General features: G+C 36.3%; 1 long non-coding RNA gene across 5 annotated transcripts; it reads left to right on the forward strand.

Moving 5' to 3' along the window:
* The first annotated feature begins 1070 nt into the window (after window positions 1-1070).
* On the forward strand, window positions 1071-19436 carry LOC116084531. Of its 5 annotated transcripts, none has more exons than XR_004116147.1 (6): window positions 1071-1127; window positions 9095-9184; window positions 10155-10304; window positions 15125-15299; window positions 17488-17608; window positions 19356-19431. It is a non-coding gene; the product is annotated as an uncharacterized LOC116084531 (long non-coding RNA). The 5 variants fall into 5 exon arrangements; XR_004116149.1 differs by lacking the exon at window positions 17488-17608 and adding an exon at window positions 3935-4018 and having other exon boundaries at window positions 1116-1127; window positions 19356-19436; XR_004116146.1 differs by lacking the exon at window positions 17488-17608 and having other exon boundaries at window positions 19356-19436.
* Window positions 19437-19719: the final 283 nt, after the last annotated feature.

A 19719-nucleotide genomic window follows, 5' to 3' on the forward strand; every position in this document is an offset into this window, starting at 1 on the left:
TTATTTAAAAAAATATTTCTGGATATCTGTTACCTTAAAAAGGTAGTGAGTTCTTTTTCTTGTGATTTTGAGCCTATTGCTAAAATGATGTCAGGTTTCACAGTAACTATAACATACTGTGCTTTTTAAATAGATAAACTGATATTAATCAGATCAACCTTTGTCTTAGGATGTCATTGCTGTGAAGAAACACCAAGACCAACTTTACTTTAAATAAAGGCAAACATTTAATTGGGGCCTGACTTACAGTTTCAGAGAGTTGGTGCATTATCATCATGGTGGGAAACATGGCAATTTGTAGATAGACATGATGTTATAGGTGCCAAAAGAGTTCTACACTTTGATCTGAAGGCATCCAGAAGGAGACTGGATATTTTTCACACCAGGTGTAGCTTGAGCATTTAAGATATCAAAGCCTTCCTACACAGTGACAAACTTCCTCTAACAAGACCATACCTCTTCCAATAAAACCATACCTCCTAATAGTTCTACTCCCTATAGGCCAAGCATTCAAATGCAAGAATCTATGGGGCTAAACCTATTCCAAACAACATATTACTGAACAGATTAGTGAGGAATACATTTCAAATTTAGTACCTGACATTTAGTATATAAATGCCACCTAGTATCTGACAGACAGAAAAGTTAGGTCAAGGGTTGCCCTTTTTTTTTTTTGAGTCCAAACTTTTCCTGATGTCTAGCCCAAGTAAATTATTGTAAGTTCTGTACATCTCTACATAACCTATAATGCTTTAAATATCTCTCAGAGATTTTTTTCTTGTAGCATTGCTGTGTCTTTTGTAGATAACTGCTTTAAAAGTTTCAGAAACATCTATGAACCCTCAGTGAAGGGACAAGAACTTGGTGGTGTATTTTGAATGCTAGTTCAATTACTTTATGATAAAGGATTTTCTTTATTCACAAATGAGTGCTGCTGGTTGAAGGTGGAGTTCAGCTGTTTATATACTAACATGCAGCAATTATGATGAAACAGACTCATCCTAGAATCCACTGTAACCATGGCAACCAGAATTAAAGAATTCTATTAGAAAAAAAAAACTCACTCTAGTAGGCTAGAATAAATATTATCTCTTATTGATTTATGAAGGTTCTGATGACAAGAAATGGTTAGTGCATTTCCCCCATGAATCATATTGGGGGGCTTTTTGATAGAAGTCTTGTGTATTTAAAGAAATCTTACCCAGATATCATTAATTTCTGCATATTTTTCAATCACTTTTACCTTCACCACAAAATGTGATCAGGTTTTTTATTATCTTCTGTATTTTAATTAGGATAATGCTTGGTTTAGTAACTATTTCTGATTATGTGTGGCTAAAATACAAAATGACTAACAGTTTTTGGAGGAGAATTTCTTAATTTTTGATATGTTATGGCACTCACATTCAGACAGACACACCACTCACTTGACTTCAGGTTGTGGTGCATGGAGTGGGATTTGTGGGGATGAGAAAATTAAACTTTTGGCAATTTGCTCTTAAAGTAGACTAATTTAAAATTCCGCTCAAGCAATAAGGCAAGGCTGAAATGGAACAGCATTATGTAGCAAGATTGGAGCACTTGTGTCCCAGGGGGTTGGTATGTAGGTGTCTTTACAACTCTCTGTGTAAAATGGCAGCATGCACTGTAGCCACTTACACCGTCCCCTAAAATCAACTCCACATTTTGCATCTTGATTAAAATGTAAAGGTCACAGTGCCTTTTTCCCTGAAAAATATTTATAGCAGTCATAAAAATATAGTATCTACCAACCAGGATGCCAATGATAAGCACAGACTAGGTACTAGCTGTGAACCTTTTGGTCTCTGAAGATTTCATTACCTAGGTATTTTCTTGCAATTGTTTCTGGTCACCTTACGTCTCAGAGGAAACACTGAAACATGTGTTATGTTATGTTAAGGGAAGAAATACATTTTTTTTCCTGAGGGGAATGTGTTTCAGGCATGAAAACAGTAACACGATGTGTGAGACAGATTGAAAACTTTAAGATCGTTGATTTCTTTCTGATGTGCTCTCGAATCACTTCACATTTTAGATTGTTAGCTTGCATTTTAGGTGCCTCCTGTAAAGTGACAATTGAGTTTCTTCAGTTTGTACATCTCAGTGTTCTTTCTGCCAAAGTTTGTTCTAAATGGAGTGCAAACTACAGTTACTCAACATCTTTTCACTATGGCCACTCCCAGCTATAGGTGAGACTTCTCCAAAGTTCCAAATTCTACCTAGGTGCTTGTCCACTCTGCCAGAGTAGACTCATGCTGTCATTACAGGCTGATCTTCAGGACTGTGGAGCTCCAGGCAGTTTTATTACATTTCACAGCATCCCCATGTCAGGTTGACATTCTGCTTCAAATCACAACATAGGAGAATTGAAAGAGATTACAGAGATCACCTGGTCTAAGCTGTTCATTTTTCAGATAAGAAATTGAGACTCAGAAGGGTGAAGTGAATTCCCCAAGGTCACACAGCTCATTAACAGCACAGCTAGCATAAGACCCACGGTCTTGCAACTCAAAATCCAGAACTCTTTCTATTACACACAAGCTCATGTTTTATACTCAAGAAGAAGACAGCTCCAGTGCTGTCTCAGCATATGAAGCCACAGACAGAAGACAGGATTATCCATTTCTGGCCCAGTGATCTACCCATTACTACTCATTATACATCTTCTCAGTTCTAAAGGCAGAAAAACAGCTTGAGCATTCTACTTTTATATTCATTATCTACATCGTGGCCGTTAGTTGCTGCATTTTTGGGTAATGCTTTTTACTGATTAACTTAGCCTCTGCAATATAAAATGGAGAAACACATTATCCTGGCTAAATGTGATGTTATTAATGTGTTTTATTCTAGTTATGGGTCATTATTTCCAATAGATGTAATCGTCCCAGCACTGAGACCTAGCAGGTGGGCTCACTAGAAGTTATGACAGTTTTCTTAATGGTCTGGTAAAGAATGTCATTTGCAGGGCAGTAAGGGCAGGAAGAAATTGGTGCCAGATATAGCTTGCTTCTGTACTCACTCTCAAGCTTGAACAAACAAAAATAAATACATATTTTCTTACTGATCAGCTGGGTGTTTTCCTGCCTATTCATCTTTGGCAAAAGTGATAAGAACATATGGATATTTATTTCTTGCTTACAGCATACCTCTCCATAATGTACCAAATGATTCCACAGTGCTATACTTTAAGCATTCTTAGAAGAAACAAGCATATTTCCTTCAGAGAGGAACTGACAATCCCTTCAAGCAATGGGTTATGATGAATTAAATACAGAGACCACTGGGAAGAAGAAATAAAGAAAAACAGATTTCTTATTTATGGTAACCCATGCTTCTGAATGTACATTGGCAGGATGCAAGACACAGAACTCAACCTTTTTAAATGAGCCTAGCTTACTGTATGTAAGAAGCATGTTCACTAGAAACCACTATCAGTCACTGTTTGGTTAAAATGGTCTATAGTTCATTATCCATTGTAAAATTTCCTTGTAGCAGAACCAAGTGGCAGTAGAACAATTTATTGTAGAACCCCAAACCTCAATAATTCAATAAAATAAGGTACTAAAACCGAGCAAAGTATCTTCCAATACTGTATTACTTGGACATAATCAAGTTGAAGCATGCTAGCTCTCAGGTAAGAAACAAGAGAAAGAATAAAGTAAAGATAGAGAGAAAAGACAAAGGATGCAAGCAGAGGAGCAAGAGGAGGAGGAGGAGGGATGAGTGCACAACTGAGGATCAACGTATGGGTGTACTGAATAACTAAGTTAGTACTACTAACTAATAACTAAGTTAACTAAGTTAGTACTACTTCTATGAGATACTGGTGAATAATTGATGTACTTCATCAAGCCTCCACAGCTGTTCTCTTATTTCATCAGTTTAAAATCTGTGCCATTCCTCTTCCCTATAGTTGAGCCATCTCTGATGCTGCAGCATCTTTTAGGGGTTGCCATCATCTTCACCAACTGGGAATGCTTGAACTTTACTACACAGTGTGAGTGTGTCACCTTTTTCTTGTTGGGCACCATTTAAAGCTTGCTTTAGAAAGAGGAGTGAGATCCTTAGTCTGAAACCCCTCAAGAAATTTTGAAGAATGGGCACCAGTTGCTTAGCAGTAAACGACTCTCTCAAGAAATGCTGTGAATACACTCTTGACCCAGTCAGGTAGTTCAGAGAACCAGCTCCTGAATTCAAAGAAGTTTTGCACGCGCCTTAACCAATTTATCATGCTTACATTTTCTTTTTGAAGCTTACTATATGAAAATAAGCTATGTATAAATAAGGTTTAAAATAATTTTTCAATAAATTTATAGTGAACACCTCCAGACAGGAAATTGTAGCTCATCTTAAATGCTTTTCTTCCTTTATGGTATATAAGAGTACTTCTTGCAGACAATGACATTATAGAATCAATGGAGTAGAGTGTCAGAGCATCAGACAAGAGACCTAAGAACATCAAGTCCAGGGGAGATTTAAAGAACTCTCCAGCTTTCCCATTCTTTACTTAAAGAAGTAAAGCTCAAAAAGCCTTTCCTAGCCCAACATTACTGCTTTTGGGACAAAATTGATCTATCCTATTCCTTCTCCGGTCACTGTACCATACCTGCCTTACCACGATGGACTCTCTGTCGCTCCACGCTAGACTCTATCTCTCTGGGACTGTGAGTCAAAGGAAACTGTTTTTATCTTAGGTTGCTTTTTAGTCATAGAAACAAAAAAATGACTAATATAGTATGTTTTAAAACAGTTGCTTTTAATATTCCTAATGTTATGAACCTTTAATACAGTTCCTCATGTGGTGACCCGCAAATATAGAATTATTTTTGGTGTTCCTTCCTAGACATAGTTTTTCTACTGTTATGCATTGTAATGTAAATATTTTTGGAGACAGAGGTTTGCAAAAGTGCTTGTGACCCACAGGTTGAGAACTGCTGTTCTAAAGGGAATGTGTATGTGTGTACACATACACACACACACACACACACACATACACACACACATATATGCATGAGTACTTTTTTTGTCATTTTGTTGTTGCAGTTTTATATGTTTATTAGCTTTTCCCTTTACTGTTCTTAATTATTAAGAAGTTGAAGTCAGTGAATGTAAACACATGAATTTATTCTCTTCCCATCCAATTCTTTAATTTCACAAAAGATATTTTATCCTAAAACAACAAAGAAACAAAACTAAGAAGCTTTAACAGAAATATAAGAGAAGCTTGGAAATATAGAGGAAGAAAGATAACATGAATGTTTGTAATTAATAACTGTTTCTAAAATAAGTTTCATCCAAATTAAAGGTTAAGATGGTCTTGCATGCATGGTAGTTGAAAGTGGAAATGGCTGTTTAAGTTTTTCCAACACTGTAAATTCATACTAATGACATACCACTCACATTTTGTGTTTAACATTGGTTTGTCCATCTTTATGAATAAATACCCATTTCATTTAGGGATAGAAAAGTTTTTTTGGATAGCTAAGATTGCTGTTGTTTTAGGAAATTATAGAACCTAGTAATTTAAAATGTTGTGCCATTGTGTGGCAGCCTATTAATTGTAATTTGTGAATAATTCCTTGCATGTGTATATGTGCTTGGCTTCTAAATGTATACATGTCCTCATGTGTGTAGGGACATATATGTATGCGCAGTTCTGTGTGTACCTTTGTGCTCACACATGCAGATGCCTTAAGTTGACATAAGGTGTCTTCCTTGATTGCTCTGAGCATACTGAGGCAGGATTTTTCTGTTGAAGTCAGAATTCACTGACTCTTTTAGTCTAAACTTACTACCTTGCTTCTACTCTGCCTCTACCTTCAGAGTGCTAGGATTGCAGCTGGCTGCCACCCTGGCCCAACTTTTACATGGACTCTAAATTCTAGTCCATATGCTTGCCCAGTAAGCTTTGTTTCCACTGTCATATCCCCACTCTTGTCAATAATTTTTAATATTTTCAGAAATGATTATTTCACCACAACTTCTAAGATGAGGTCTCTAGAGTATAGAGATGTTTATGATGCATACATGGACAAATGCGTGCTCTGTTTTACTGCTAGAAAAATTTTATCCAGCATCTGGCAAGTGGTTTGATGAGGAAAAATATGGAAATAAATTAAGGTGAGTGATAGTTGTATTTCACTGGTACTGATGGATAACCACAGAAGAACATTACTCAGCTATATTAAACAATATTTACAAATAAATTATGATAGCAAACCTGGTGGCCTATACAAGTAATCCCCAGTCTCTTTGAAGACAATGAGTGTAGAACTGTGAGTTCAAGGGCTGCCTGAACTATTTAGTGAGAATCTGCCTAAAATGAAAAGAATTATGAAGGGATGTTTTATACCATAAGCACGTGAACGTGTGATTGCTGTCTGTACAGTGTACTCCAGGTTCTCAGTTTTGTGAGCTGTCACCCATGCCGAGATGTACCTTGCTCATGCAGCTGTTTTTGAATTATTCTGCTCCTGTAAGTAACCCCTCACATTCCTGCGAGGAACTCAAGGAAAACTCATTGGTTCACCAACTTGCACTTTGGAAGTGTTCATGCTTTGATCTGTCCTAGGTTCCTTATGTGGGGTGAGTGGGTAAGTGAGCTTTACCTCCCCAGGCAAAGTTTGTTACACAAAACACCGTGTAAAAAACTTTAGTGTGGTACCCTGTGCTTGCCATCCTTGCAGCTGTACCTGTGTATGTGCAGGTACACACACACACACACACACACACACACACACACACACACCGGATTATACTGGTGGTATATAGTATTCTCTGAGAGTATAGAGAATGTTTGTGATTGAGCCTGTCATGTGTTTTCCTTAAATTATTCAGGCTGTATATTTTCACATATGGATAAATGCATGTGTGCATCTTTAATGCTTTGATGGCTATTGGGCTCTTCATACTTCACATTGTTATTTGGACTAAAGGCCTTCTCCTGGAGGAATCAGCATGTTGTAGCCGTGAGGTCTCTTTTCCAACCTCCAGTGTAGGCATTTGCCCAGAGGAGCTGGGTTCTCTCTCCCCATTCCTAGTCCCAGATTGCTTCACCTGTGAAGTATGGTTATTAAGTTTCTGTCATGAAGGTGAAAGATCCATAACTCAAAGCCCCTCAGGCATGAGGAGGTTCCTAAGATCTTTCATACAAGCGACAGAAACGTAATTATCACTCTTCAAAGGTGAGATTGCATTTATTTTTATTTCTTTAAAAAAAAAAAACAGTGAGCAAAGAGAGTGAGGTAATATGAGACACGAATTAACCTTGCCAACATGAATGAAAAAATCAGCAGGCATGAATTAGGTGCTATTCTAAATTGAACTGTGATCTCTGTTCAGTGTGTGGCGAAGTTTTGCTTAACTTTTATTTTCATCTCTAAACAATGAACTCTCAAGCTTCTGAGTACTTGAGAGAGTTTAAATACAGGAAGAGGATAGCTTTTATGTTGTAAAGCACCCCAGAACAAGGAGATGCTAGCAATCACAAGCAAAATTATCTGTTGTCTTGCATTATTTTTATCCTCACTTAAAAAATTTATATATTTTATTTTGATGTATTTCAATTATTTGTCCTTCTAATTTGACATTTTGTTTTCTTCTTTCTTTTGTTGATTTGTCTCCTCCTTTTTCTCTTCTATGCAATTCACACTGAGCAGAGTAAAGCCACAGATAGTATTCTGCTGGTTTTATATCCATGAATAGAATGAGAAGCTGTGCCAGCTCATTCAAGTTCTAAGAGTTCACACTTGATTCTAATGTTTGAAGATCGCCTTCTAGAAATTCTATTTTCTAAAGGTAGCTCCAAGCAAATATCAAATCTAGAATAGAATATACAATATGTGCAGTGTAGGTAGGAAAGCAATTAAGCAAAGTTTTAGGAACATTTACTTTAAGAACATATCAAAATATTTCATTTTGGAGAGTAATGATATGTTCAAAATGTCCTGTGCTCTGACAGATGAACAAAATTTATATTACATTTATCTATAAAAATATCTATTTTAAATTTGTATCTCCTCTATTTCATCTTATTTCTATCTTTATCTTTTGAAAATACAATGCTGCATAAAGCTCCTGGGTGTGAATTTAAATCAATCCCATGACTTTAGTCACATTTTTAAAAAATTGACAATTGGAAATTTGACTCTCTTTGCAATCTTACCAAGAACTGAAATTTAGGTCCAAACTCTTGGAGATGTGGAGCAATATGTGTATATTGTGATCTGTATCATTGAGTAATGTTTATTTAATCTAGTCAGGGCCATGGTCATATTTTCTGTAATGTCTGATGGGCTCTCTACCCTTAATAGATCATATGAAAGGCACTGTGCCAACATGAATGTGTTTTCCTGATGTTATTTTTCAAAGAAGACTATTTATATCACAAGAACTCCAGACTCCTAAAGCCTTTAAAGCTTTATGTGAAAACACAAGGACAGCTTGTCAGGCTGAGCTCCAGTTGTCCCGCAGACTCATGGTTGTGTCTTAGGACCTGCAGTAAGTTGGTTTCAGAGATCTGTGGATCAGAATCCACTGAGACTCAAGTCCGTTAATCAAAATGACAGTATTTGTACATAATCTGTGTAAGTCCTCCCAGGTACTTTAAATAATCTCTAGATTATTCATAAGCAAATGAAGAAAATGCTGTATAAATTAACTGATGGGTTGCTTTTTCAGAATAATCAAAAAACATCTGTACATGTCAGGAAAGGTGCTATTTTTCCCACATTTGTGAGTGGTTAAATCTACAGACTCAGAACAGGTAGATCTGGATGAAGAGTCAGCTCTATTTTCCTTCCTGAGGTTTATTAAGCCATCATTGGAGGGCGTGGTGTGTGTGTGTGTGTGTGTGTGTGTGTGTGTGTGTGTATCTGTGTGTCTGTTCAAGCTAATGGATTTACCTCTATAAATTGACATGAGTTCTGTGAATCATTTCTCAGTATGTCATTTTGGCCTTTCTGTAACCTTCTCAGTCTCTTACCAGTCCAAGTACTGGTTGTAATGCAGGTCAACGCTTCTATAACCTTTCCATCTCTACTTGGATTATCATCAATATTTCCTTCTCTCCTAGGCAAAGACAGGAGGACTACTTGTCTGACAACAGGATCCTCTACCCATTTATGGCAACAGCTTCAGAAATAAGTCAGACTTGTGGGAGAAAGTAGGAACAGTTGACCCCTTGTTTATACAGAATATTATGGTGGAACAGATGAGGGATGTCCCTCAATGACCTTATCTGTATAACAACAGTGACCTCCCGAGGAAAGCAAAAATTCTGCTTTTTTTTTAATTTGGGAAAACAAAGACTAATCTGACATATCTCAGAACTTCTCCAGAGGGAGTATAGGCAATAAGAACTGAAGCTCTGACTGATCCCTGAGAACTGAACAAAATAATGAGAGCTGACTTACCAAAGGCTGTCAACTGGAAGCTAGGCTAAACGGGGAAATACCCCAGGAGTTCTCACAAATTTATGACTCCTATCTTTTCAGGCCAGATTGGACTTGGAATTAAGGAGCTTCTGATAAATCACTTTAAAATATTCATTTGTAAGTAGGAATAAAATTTGGACAGAGAAATATTAAATGTTGGCAGCTGTTCCATTGGGTAAGATTAGTAGAGATGGAATTTCCAAGGGGGCTGTTTCTCCTTTTAGACGTGACGGATTATCATATATCAACACAGTTTTTTGAGTTATGAGAAATACAGTTTTAAACATTATCTTAGAAATATAAGAATTTTTCCCTTTCAGGTATTAAAGGAGACCCATGGTGCAAGCCAGGCTCATTAGAATATCATGTAAATAATAACTACAATGTGATGTGCTTTTATTTTGTCTTGAACTACATTCTTATGCTGTGTGCAGGCTATTACAACTCCATCTTGCAATTACAGCATTACAAGTTTCATGACTAGATGACAATGAACCTTTTATTTTCAAACAAATAATATTGAATTCAAAAGTAAGGGTATTCCAACAGAATGTAGAAAATGCCATCCTGCTCTTCTGTATATTGAATCCAAGATACAAGGTTGTTGCTTTATAACATAATAGTTTCCAATATGATTTTTATTTCTGGTTGACTTTACTTTAAATATTTTATATATTCTTTATCTGTTCTTTGTTTCAGAAATGGAAGTACCCAAGGAACAAATACTAGACTATGAAACCAAAGCCAGGGAGGGTAGCCTACTTTGTGATTGTCTCTTCCTTTATGAGCACATAGCTTAGTTCCCAGTCTGGTGATGTCCAGTGTTGATTCTCAAGGCCAGTTTTACAGGTAGGTCTAGAGCTTGTCATGTAACCTAGGTTGGCTGATCATTAAGTCCTAGGGATGCAATGATTACACATGCTGCCAATGTGAGTGGATCTTTTTATTTGGGTTACAGGGATTACATTCAGGGATTCATCTTTACCAACTGAGCTCTATCTCCAACTCATCTGAGAAATCTTTAATTTTTTCTTTACTCTTACAAATTTCATATATAAATACAATAGAATATGTTCACATCTGTTTCCACTTCCCTACTCCAAACTTTCACATCCTCCTCAACATGTTCTTTCCTAACAGTGTACTACTACTATTATTATTCCCCACCAGGTACAGTCAGGGATGCCTATTACATGCATGGATGCTGAGAATATCCTCTTGAGCATAAATATCTTATCACTGGTCACATCCTCAAACAAATGTGATTTTCTGTCCCCGGGGAACTACCAGGTGCCAGTAGCTTCTCTGTTGGCTGGATCTGGAGCTCATTTACACTTCACTCATGGTGTGACTTTGGCACACTTGATCTTGTGCAGATAACCAGACTGATGTGAGTTGATGATTGTGACAGCCGTGACAAACAGAGAGAGGGCATTTCACAGCGCTCCTTTCTGTCTCCCAGCTCTGACATATTCTCTGCCCTCACTTCCATGATGTTTCCCAAGCCTTTGGCAGTGACTGGGCTACAGTTGCCTATTTAGAGCTCAGCTCCAGTTTCTAATTTTCAGTACTCTAGCCAGTTAGACTTGTCTAGATTGATTCCTGCCAACTGCAAAAACCTTCTCTGACCAAGACTGAGAGCAGCCAAGCTCTATGAGTATAAACATAAATTTTTAGAAGGAACTTTTACTGAACAAAAATTTAGCAGAATAATAATTTCAGGATCTATCCAAGGCCTTTTTTTAATCACTTTACAATATAAGCATGAAACACCCTCCTGTGCAGTGTCTTCAAATCTAATCAAAAAATGGTGGTTATCTCATAATAGTTGTGCTTCTAATGCTCCAGTGGACGTCTTTCCTGTTAGGTCTAGTGTACAGCACTAGGTAAGACCAATCATGTGACTTCTTCCCCAGCTGTCCACATAACCCCTTCTGACATAATGATAGCTGGCCATATGTAAAGTCTTTACATGACATGAAACTTAAGTAAAGTGGGGGAGGGGAGCATGCAGGAGTAGTTGGATTTGGCTGAGTCTACTCAAAATTTACATCTCATCTTTTTTATCCTCATTGAGAGACAAGATCTATGCTCTTTTTAACCCCAGCACCAAATAAACATCTTTGGATATATCCACTTGCTTTCAGTATCCATTTCTCTCGGGAACTGAGGCACAATAGATGAATGGGAAGGTAAATACAGAAAAAAGTTTAGTGATTCTATTTCATAAAGTATTTTTCCAATTATGGGGAGAGTAAAGGAAGTAGTTGGATTTAGTAAATTTCTTTATGTGAAGAGCCTAAAGATTTGCTGTAATTGAAACAATTTCAGCTTACCAAGGGATTGTAATTTAGACCCTTTTTTTGGTTGAAGCACAAGGATTTGTGACAATGACTAATCATTATAATTATATATCACCTTCAATTTGAAAAAAAATTCACACATTATAAATATTACAAATATTACTATATATATACATACACATATATATGCATGAAAATAACCTCCTGGAAGGATATAACACATCCATGAAGCATAATATGTTAAGATTCCTAGGCATTATAGTAATTTTAAGGATGTTGGTTAGAATGATTAGTGTAATCTATCTCAAATGCCAAGTGTCTCTCTAGATTATTGCCATTACTTGGTAGTTTGGTTTGCCTATGGATAAAATTCTGGGTCAAGTATTTTACTGGCATGGGGTTAAAGGTAATAGTGAAGAAAATAATCTAGCCCTGGTGATCTGGCAGTGCGTGTTGAAGGACATAGCAATAAGGAAAATAGGAATTAAATGCTGCTTGTGCTTATTTTACTCCATGGAATGTCGAAGAAGGCAGAGGAGAAACAACTTTTGGACTAAAGTAGAATCTTAATAAGAACTACAATAACAATTGATTGGAAACAGTATTTAATTATTGTTTCTCAACCCACAATTCTCTCTCTGCTTTCTTTGTAAACTTCCTAGTGCTTAGTTTTGATTCTTCTTTTATCTTCATCTGTGGATGTTATTTACATGTAGAATTGTGGTGTGTTTGCCATATTATTAAAATAGAACTGCCTTTTAATTAAATATCATTTCAGGATCACAGCTTCAAGCTCCATGCTGACACTGATGGTGATCAATAGAACTTGTTGAACAAAGAACATAAATAGGTTCTCTGAGTACTCAAATATTTTTTCATTTCCTTCTCTTCATCATCTCCTGTTACCTGGCTTTTCTACTCTCTGTAGAATTGTTTGCTTATTCCCTCTTTCTATCCTTCCATCTGCTTAATTTTTCATAGAGTGCATGAATTTAATTTCCTGTGGGTATTGTCTGTAGTACATATCCAGTCTCTGGAAACTGCCAGAGCGTCATGTTTTCTAATTCACAAACTTACCTTGAGTTCCCAGTTTCCTTTGGATTAAGTGTCTTTTAAATAGTTTCCATTATATACTTGTTTCAGGATTATAAAATGTTATTTGCTTGATTATGTATTTATTTTGCCACAAATAACTCACCCTGATCTTTTATTTGGAAAATCTATTGCTTGTAAGAAGTAAACAGTTCTAAATGTCTCAGAACATTACACCTAATTATGCCTTTGTATTTATAAAGATACATCATTCTCTCTCAAGTTTAATGTTTTATTTGATTGAACTCTGTCAAAAACTGTTGCTTAGAAAGCAAATGAAGATTGTGGATTTAAAAGAGCTGCACTGATTTTCATAGGTGATTTATAGAATGAGCTATTTGCTGGCACATCTTAAATAAATAGATTGTCACAAATTTGTCTATTACATACTATTTTATTTTTAATTTATATATTCATATGGTTTTGGAATATTATTTAAATATGAAAAAAATTTCCAGTGTGTGTGTATGTCTGTGCATGCATGTATATGTGTTTTACCTACATGTATTCCTGTACATCTCTGGCATGACTAGAGCCTGTAAAAGCCAAAGCAGACCATTAGATTTACTATAGCTGTAATTATAGGTGGTTGAGATTCACTACGGGGTGATTTGAACTGAACCTTAATCCTCTGGAAAAATAGCCACAATGCTTAACTACTGAGTGATCTCTCTAACCCACATATTAAATATTCTGTCTTTCTGCTTCTCTGTCTGTCTCTGTCTCTGTCTCTCTCTCCCTATCTATCTATCTCCTATCTAATATCTATCTATTTATTATAGTATCCCACATCCCTCACCCCAAAGGACTAGTCTATTATTCTACCAAGCTATAAACCTGAGGTTGTTTAAAGCTTGAATATTCCATGACCTACAACAATGACCTGTGTGGCTTTCCATTTCCTCTTTACCTGTAGTTGTTACAACTATTTCATGAATTGCAAGGTACATTATGTATCAGAAAATAAAGCTATGTGGACTGAGCCTCACATAATATTACTCAAAGAATTTCTTGGACAATATATGAGCATCTCTTCACTAATGGCCAATGTAGATATAATATATTTTAAGTATGGGGTTTATGGGGTAAAATAGTATGAATGAATATATATCTATAATTATGAAAGCTATGACTGAGATATCAAATTTGTGTATTTTTGTTTGCCAGTTGACTATGTTTAACAAGGAAAGTCTTAGAGCTAGTTTTACTTGTTCCTGGAGCCTTTGAAATCAGACTTGAATTACATGTAACTTTATACATATACACATACACAGAAGAGAGAGAAAGAGAGAGGAAGAGAGAGAGAGAGAGAGAGAGAGAGAGAGACAGAGAGACAGAGAGACAGAGAGAGACAGAGAGAGAGAGAGCTTTCACACAATAGAAATAAAACCACCATTGTTTATAAAAATCAAGAGGTCTAATGATAACCTAGAAAAGGGTTGGAGAAAAAGCTACTTTAACAAACCTGATGCTATTTTTTGTCATTGTTGGCTTGAGAATCATCAGTAAAATCCTAAACACTTTCTGTCTAGTCATCTTAGCTACTTATCAGATGGGTTCGTAGTAATCTGCCTCCTCCATACATTCCTGTGGATAACAAAATAGAAGGACACAGCTCAAAGTTCTATAGAAGAAAATATAACAATAGTTGGAAGGTTGAACCATTGATCAAATAAAAATAGACAGCCTCTATTTATACTTTTGCATATAATAAGAATTTTTACCAATTGCAATCCAAGTACAACAAAACTACTCAAGTACTAAGGGGGAAATTCTGCTGGTACATTCATTCACATAAAGATCTTTATATATTTCAATGTTTATTTGCATAGTAATTCACTACTATGTTGATGGCCTACTGTGTTTATTGTAGAGTAGAATCTCATAAGCAAACCATGACTTGTTTCTGTGTTACTGGAAAGTTTTTTTTTTAAAAAAATGATGATAAAATAAAAATAAGTCACTCTAGAAGGTCAATATTGCCATGAGAGAAGAGGGGAAGATCGAAATGTATGTAATTACTCTACATATATGTACTTCACAAAGTCATTCTTTCTCTGCCCCCACTCCCACTCTCTTCTCTCAGTTTTGGATAGTTTGAAGTCAATAGTATCACTGTAAACACAAAAAGACATAGTCTTAGGCAAGTATTAATTTTCATTAACTGATATTTAAGGCCCTTAGATCAGATGCAAACACGTATATTCTGGGAGCTGATTGGGTCATTTAGTCTGTCTGTTTAATTGTGCTTTTCTTTTTTTTTTTCTTTGATAGAAACAACTGTTTTCTTTATGAGATCATCCACCTCCCCTGACCCACACACTTCTCTACAGGTCTGGATTAAAGTGAAGTAATCAATCTAGGCAAAGCATCAGTCCTTATATGTTGATAATAAGAAATAGATAAAGTACAGCATCATGAAGTTCTAAAGGCCCAACATGAAAACGAGGTGGGTTGGGTAGCAAAAGATTTCTCAAAGAATTCTTTGCTATGAGGTTCATGATAGTTTCTGTTAGTTACATTTTTCTTTACTGTGATCAAATGCCAGACAAGAAACAATCGAAAGAAAAAAGGGTTTGTTTTGATTGTGAAGTCCACAAGGATACAGTCTACCATGGTTGAGAAAGCTGAGTAGCCAGAGCAAGAGGCCAAGCTTTCACATTGCTTTGGAAGTCACGTGACAGAGAGGGACATGAAAGTGAGTCCAGATTATAAAAACCTTAATGTCTGTCCCCAGTGACTCAGTTTCCTCCAGCAAGGCTCCACTTACTGAAGCTTTCATAACCTTCCAAAACATCACCATCAGCAGGAGACCTAGTGTTCAAACCTTTAGAGGACTTTTCACATTCAAACCACAACCAAGGTGGAGTGGAACTTTTCCTTCTTTTGCTTATTTATGGGATAGAGGGTGGAACCAAGAGAGTAGAGAGGGACAAGAATATGAACAATTTGTAGCTATAGGTGAAAAAAATTTAAGTGATTTTTAAGTTTTCATATTTGAAATATTTTTTCCAAGGGAAGAATAATTGCCATTCTTTATTTAAAGCAGAATGAAGTAAAAGGTTGATGCATTAATATTCCATATATATATATTGCAGATAAATTGACGTGTCAAACCTTCCCAAGGCTAGAGTTATCCTTTCTCATGCATGTGAAATAATGTAATGCAAAATATATAGGTTTATATTTCAGGGAAAATTCCTCTGCTATAAACCATGCAGGCTCACTCTGTGTGAGGTATTTGTCTCTAAATAAACATGTTTATGCCTCACATTAGAGATGAAATCACAGTTATGTGAGCAAGCTGAGATCTTGGGATAATCCTACCTGAAAACATTGTCCTTGTAAGTTTGACTTCACACTTGGAGTGCTCAGTGAGGTAGCCACTTTTCTTACGTGTACAAAACTCTAGAAAGTTCTTTTTAATGGGCAATATGGGTGGAGAACAGAGTCACTAATTTATTGTACTTCCACGGGAGAATCACAGTACTAAGGGATAGACATAACATCTGGATACAGAGAACATTTTTGTTAACCAAACCAAGGGACAGCAAACTTTCAATAGTTTCTTCATGCAACCCCAGTGGTTATTGTTACTAGAAGAAAATGTGAGCATAAAAGCTTTGTCTAAGATCACAGAAACAGTGAGTTTGGATATTTTACCCCTCATTTTTACGCAGTGAGTGATGTTTTTATGCTGATAATGGCTCAACCCAAACATTTACTCAGTTCACAATCCTTTATGACTATACTAGCACTCACCCATCTAAGGATGCTATATGCAATTCACACCGTCTAAGTAACACTTGGAGCTGCACTCAAGGCTGCCAATGAGCCGACAGCTCATGATCTTTTCTTCATTTAGAATAAAAAGGGGCTAGAGTTGGAGATGGAAGGGTAGCTGGGAGGAAAGAGGCACTTGTGTCTACATATTAGTTTCAAAGCTTTTGTCAGAGGTTAATACAGAACAGGAACTCACTGGCGACATGGCTAGGAACCCGGAATTCCTTAAGACCATGTGTTTCTGGAAAGAATATTTACCAAAACAAGAGTCGGGTACAGGGAAAGCCTATGCAATAACAATTTTCACATTCATGGGTATGGCAGTCTTTTGATAATTTGTGTTAAAAAATGAATCTGAGTTTCTCAGAAAGAGAAGGCTGAGAGGATGACTTAATTACTATCTTCAAATATGTGAGAGATTGTTACAGCATTTGGGAAGATGACAACCAGCTGTTCTGTCTCTATAGAGGAAAACAAGAGAATATGAATTTGCAAAGTGGCAGGACTTAGAAGGAACATGATTATTATGTGTTGTCTTAACTGTGGGGATGTTAAATACTGAGAGAGAGAACTTGTGTGGTAGGGGAGCTGGGGACTTTTGAGACAACATGATGTTTAGGGTAAATGCCAGCTGGCCTACTCCCTTCATGCTGGGCAAGTATATACAATATTGAGAACAAATCAAAAGGGTCCCATCTGAGTGGGGCTGGGACCACCTGGATACCACTGTTCTCATTAGAGCTCTTTAATGTCAGGTTCATTCTGGAAATTATTTTAGATAGTACTTTGTTTTTTTCTAACTCACAATGTTGACATTGGAAACAGACATGAATTTTACTTTTTCCTTCATCAAGGCTCAATTTTGAATATTTATAATTCAAAGAATGCCATAGTCGTTTTAATTAGTGAACCTCTGGATACGTCTATCCTGACAGCTCAGGATCACTGACATTACAGGGGTAATGGATGAATAAAGTAAGTGTTTGCAAAAATTGCTCTATTTTCCATATGACTAGAGTTTTTAATGATTATTAGCAAGATTGTCTTTACAAATTAAAAGTTCACAGTTATAACTCTCCTGCATAGAGTAGAAAACATAGACTCTGGAAACTGTGGACTCTGTGTGTAGGTGTGTGTGTTATTAGGATCTAGCTGAGAAAGTGATAAGGAGGATTCAGAATCACCCTGTGAAACTGCAGGGGTGAAGATGAGTCACATCTGAGTCAAAGGAACAAACACGGACCATTTTTAACAAAAGTTAACAGCCTAGATGGGAAGCCATAACAAGAACTCTTAAAAATTGTGATAAGGATGCTGAAGTATAGCTCTCTACAATTGATGGCTTCTGGCTAAGGTATAGGTAGGGAAGGACTCAGTTTTCTTTAAGGGTCTGGCCACTGGGAGTTCAAATTTATCCCATTGAGAATGTGGGCAATACAAATTGGACTTTTGTTTTTAGGGGGAGTGGTGGAGGTGACAAGGGCAGTGAGGTGGATCTGGGAGGACTGGGAAGTGAGTATGATCACAGGGTATGATGTAAAATTCCCAAATAATTAATAAAAAAATTATGTTGGAAAAAAGGATTTGGAGCCATATTGAAGGAAAACAGAATTGTAATTTTTTAATTCACATTTTTAGATATACTTTTATACTTTCTATGTTTTAATACTCATAATATGTAAATATATAATAATTCAATTTAGTGAATAGTTAATATAGGCCAACTTTTCTAATTACTGTTGGTTAAAAGGTAAATTGCTAGCTATGGTTAATATTTTAGAATTGAATTCTGTTGCATGCAATGCCTACAGAATGAGGCTTGAAACTTATTTAACAGTTTTATTTTCAATGTGCTTAAAGATGTGAGATAACATAGTTCACAACCCATTGTGTACAGCTATTCCTATATTCCAATGAATGTGAGGAGGAGGGGGCAGTAGAGTTTTGTAAATAATATGCTATCCTTTTGTCCCCTTATGAAAGCCTGTATTTCACTTGATGCCATAAAATGACCCTCCATACACTTTCTGATGTCAATATGAGTTGTTTACCTGCCTGTGAGTAGCAATTAGGTTTCTTGTTAATGATCATGGCTTAATTGAATGCTGCTAGCTAGTCATTAAAACCCAAGGGATCAGAAGAAACAATTTCTCAGGCTCATGGCACCTTGCTCTAGAGGCTTTAAAAATAACTCCACATATTCATGTTCTTTCTCCTCTGAAATTGCTCCAGGAGTAGAAGGGTGCTCAGTTCACAATGTGTAGTTTATTAAAATAAGCCTTTCCCTTTGGAATATCCATTTTAAGATAATAGAGATTTACATATGACAACAAGTACTGAAAACAAGGAGGGCTCTTTATGTTTTGAAATGTAACTTTATACTCCTATGCTAGCTTGCTCTAAATACATCTTAGAAATGGCAACTTGGCAAGGGCCTTCTAAATTAGTCTATCTTCCTTGATTTCTAAGAAATCCTTTCCTCATAGTAATGAGGAAGAACATTTATTTATTTATTTTTCCCTCACTAAATCAAATGCTGGAAGATGGGAGGCTGGGGACAGGTTGTGTTCTCTTATGGACATTGGAAAGATTGCTGGGAGCCCAATATTCTTCTCATTGGGTAGAATTAGCATGGCTTTGCTCTTCCCTACTCTACTGGCTGATGTAAAGAATATTTGTTATTTGAGTAACTGTGACATACCAACATTCTTTTTTTTTGTAGGAACTGTTCCCTGGTTTGCAAACACCTGGATTTACAACACTATTTGTTATTAAATAAAGTTCACAGTTGATATGGACAGGAGTATGCCTACTATTACATTTAATGAATATTCCTCTAAACATGCTATATACAAACGAATACAGAATGCATATATACAAGTGATCTCTAAAGCCATTTTAGAACCTGATAAGAAACATTTCCCCTCTGATCTAGTCAATAAAGCAATGAGTTTTCCTGAGCCTTCTCAAAGACTGATTGCTTGGCAGAATAAATTGTTTAAAACTTTTTTGCCCTTTAACTTTATTAAATGCCTGACATTTAGCAGCATTAGTTGATGGCAGAAGATGAGCCAGCTCTGTGTGCT

This window comes from Mastomys coucha, unplaced genomic scaffold, assembly GCF_008632895.1.
Source record: "Mastomys coucha isolate ucsf_1 unplaced genomic scaffold, UCSF_Mcou_1 pScaffold9, whole genome shotgun sequence".
NCBI lineage: Eukaryota > Metazoa > Chordata > Mammalia > Rodentia > Muridae > Mastomys > Mastomys coucha.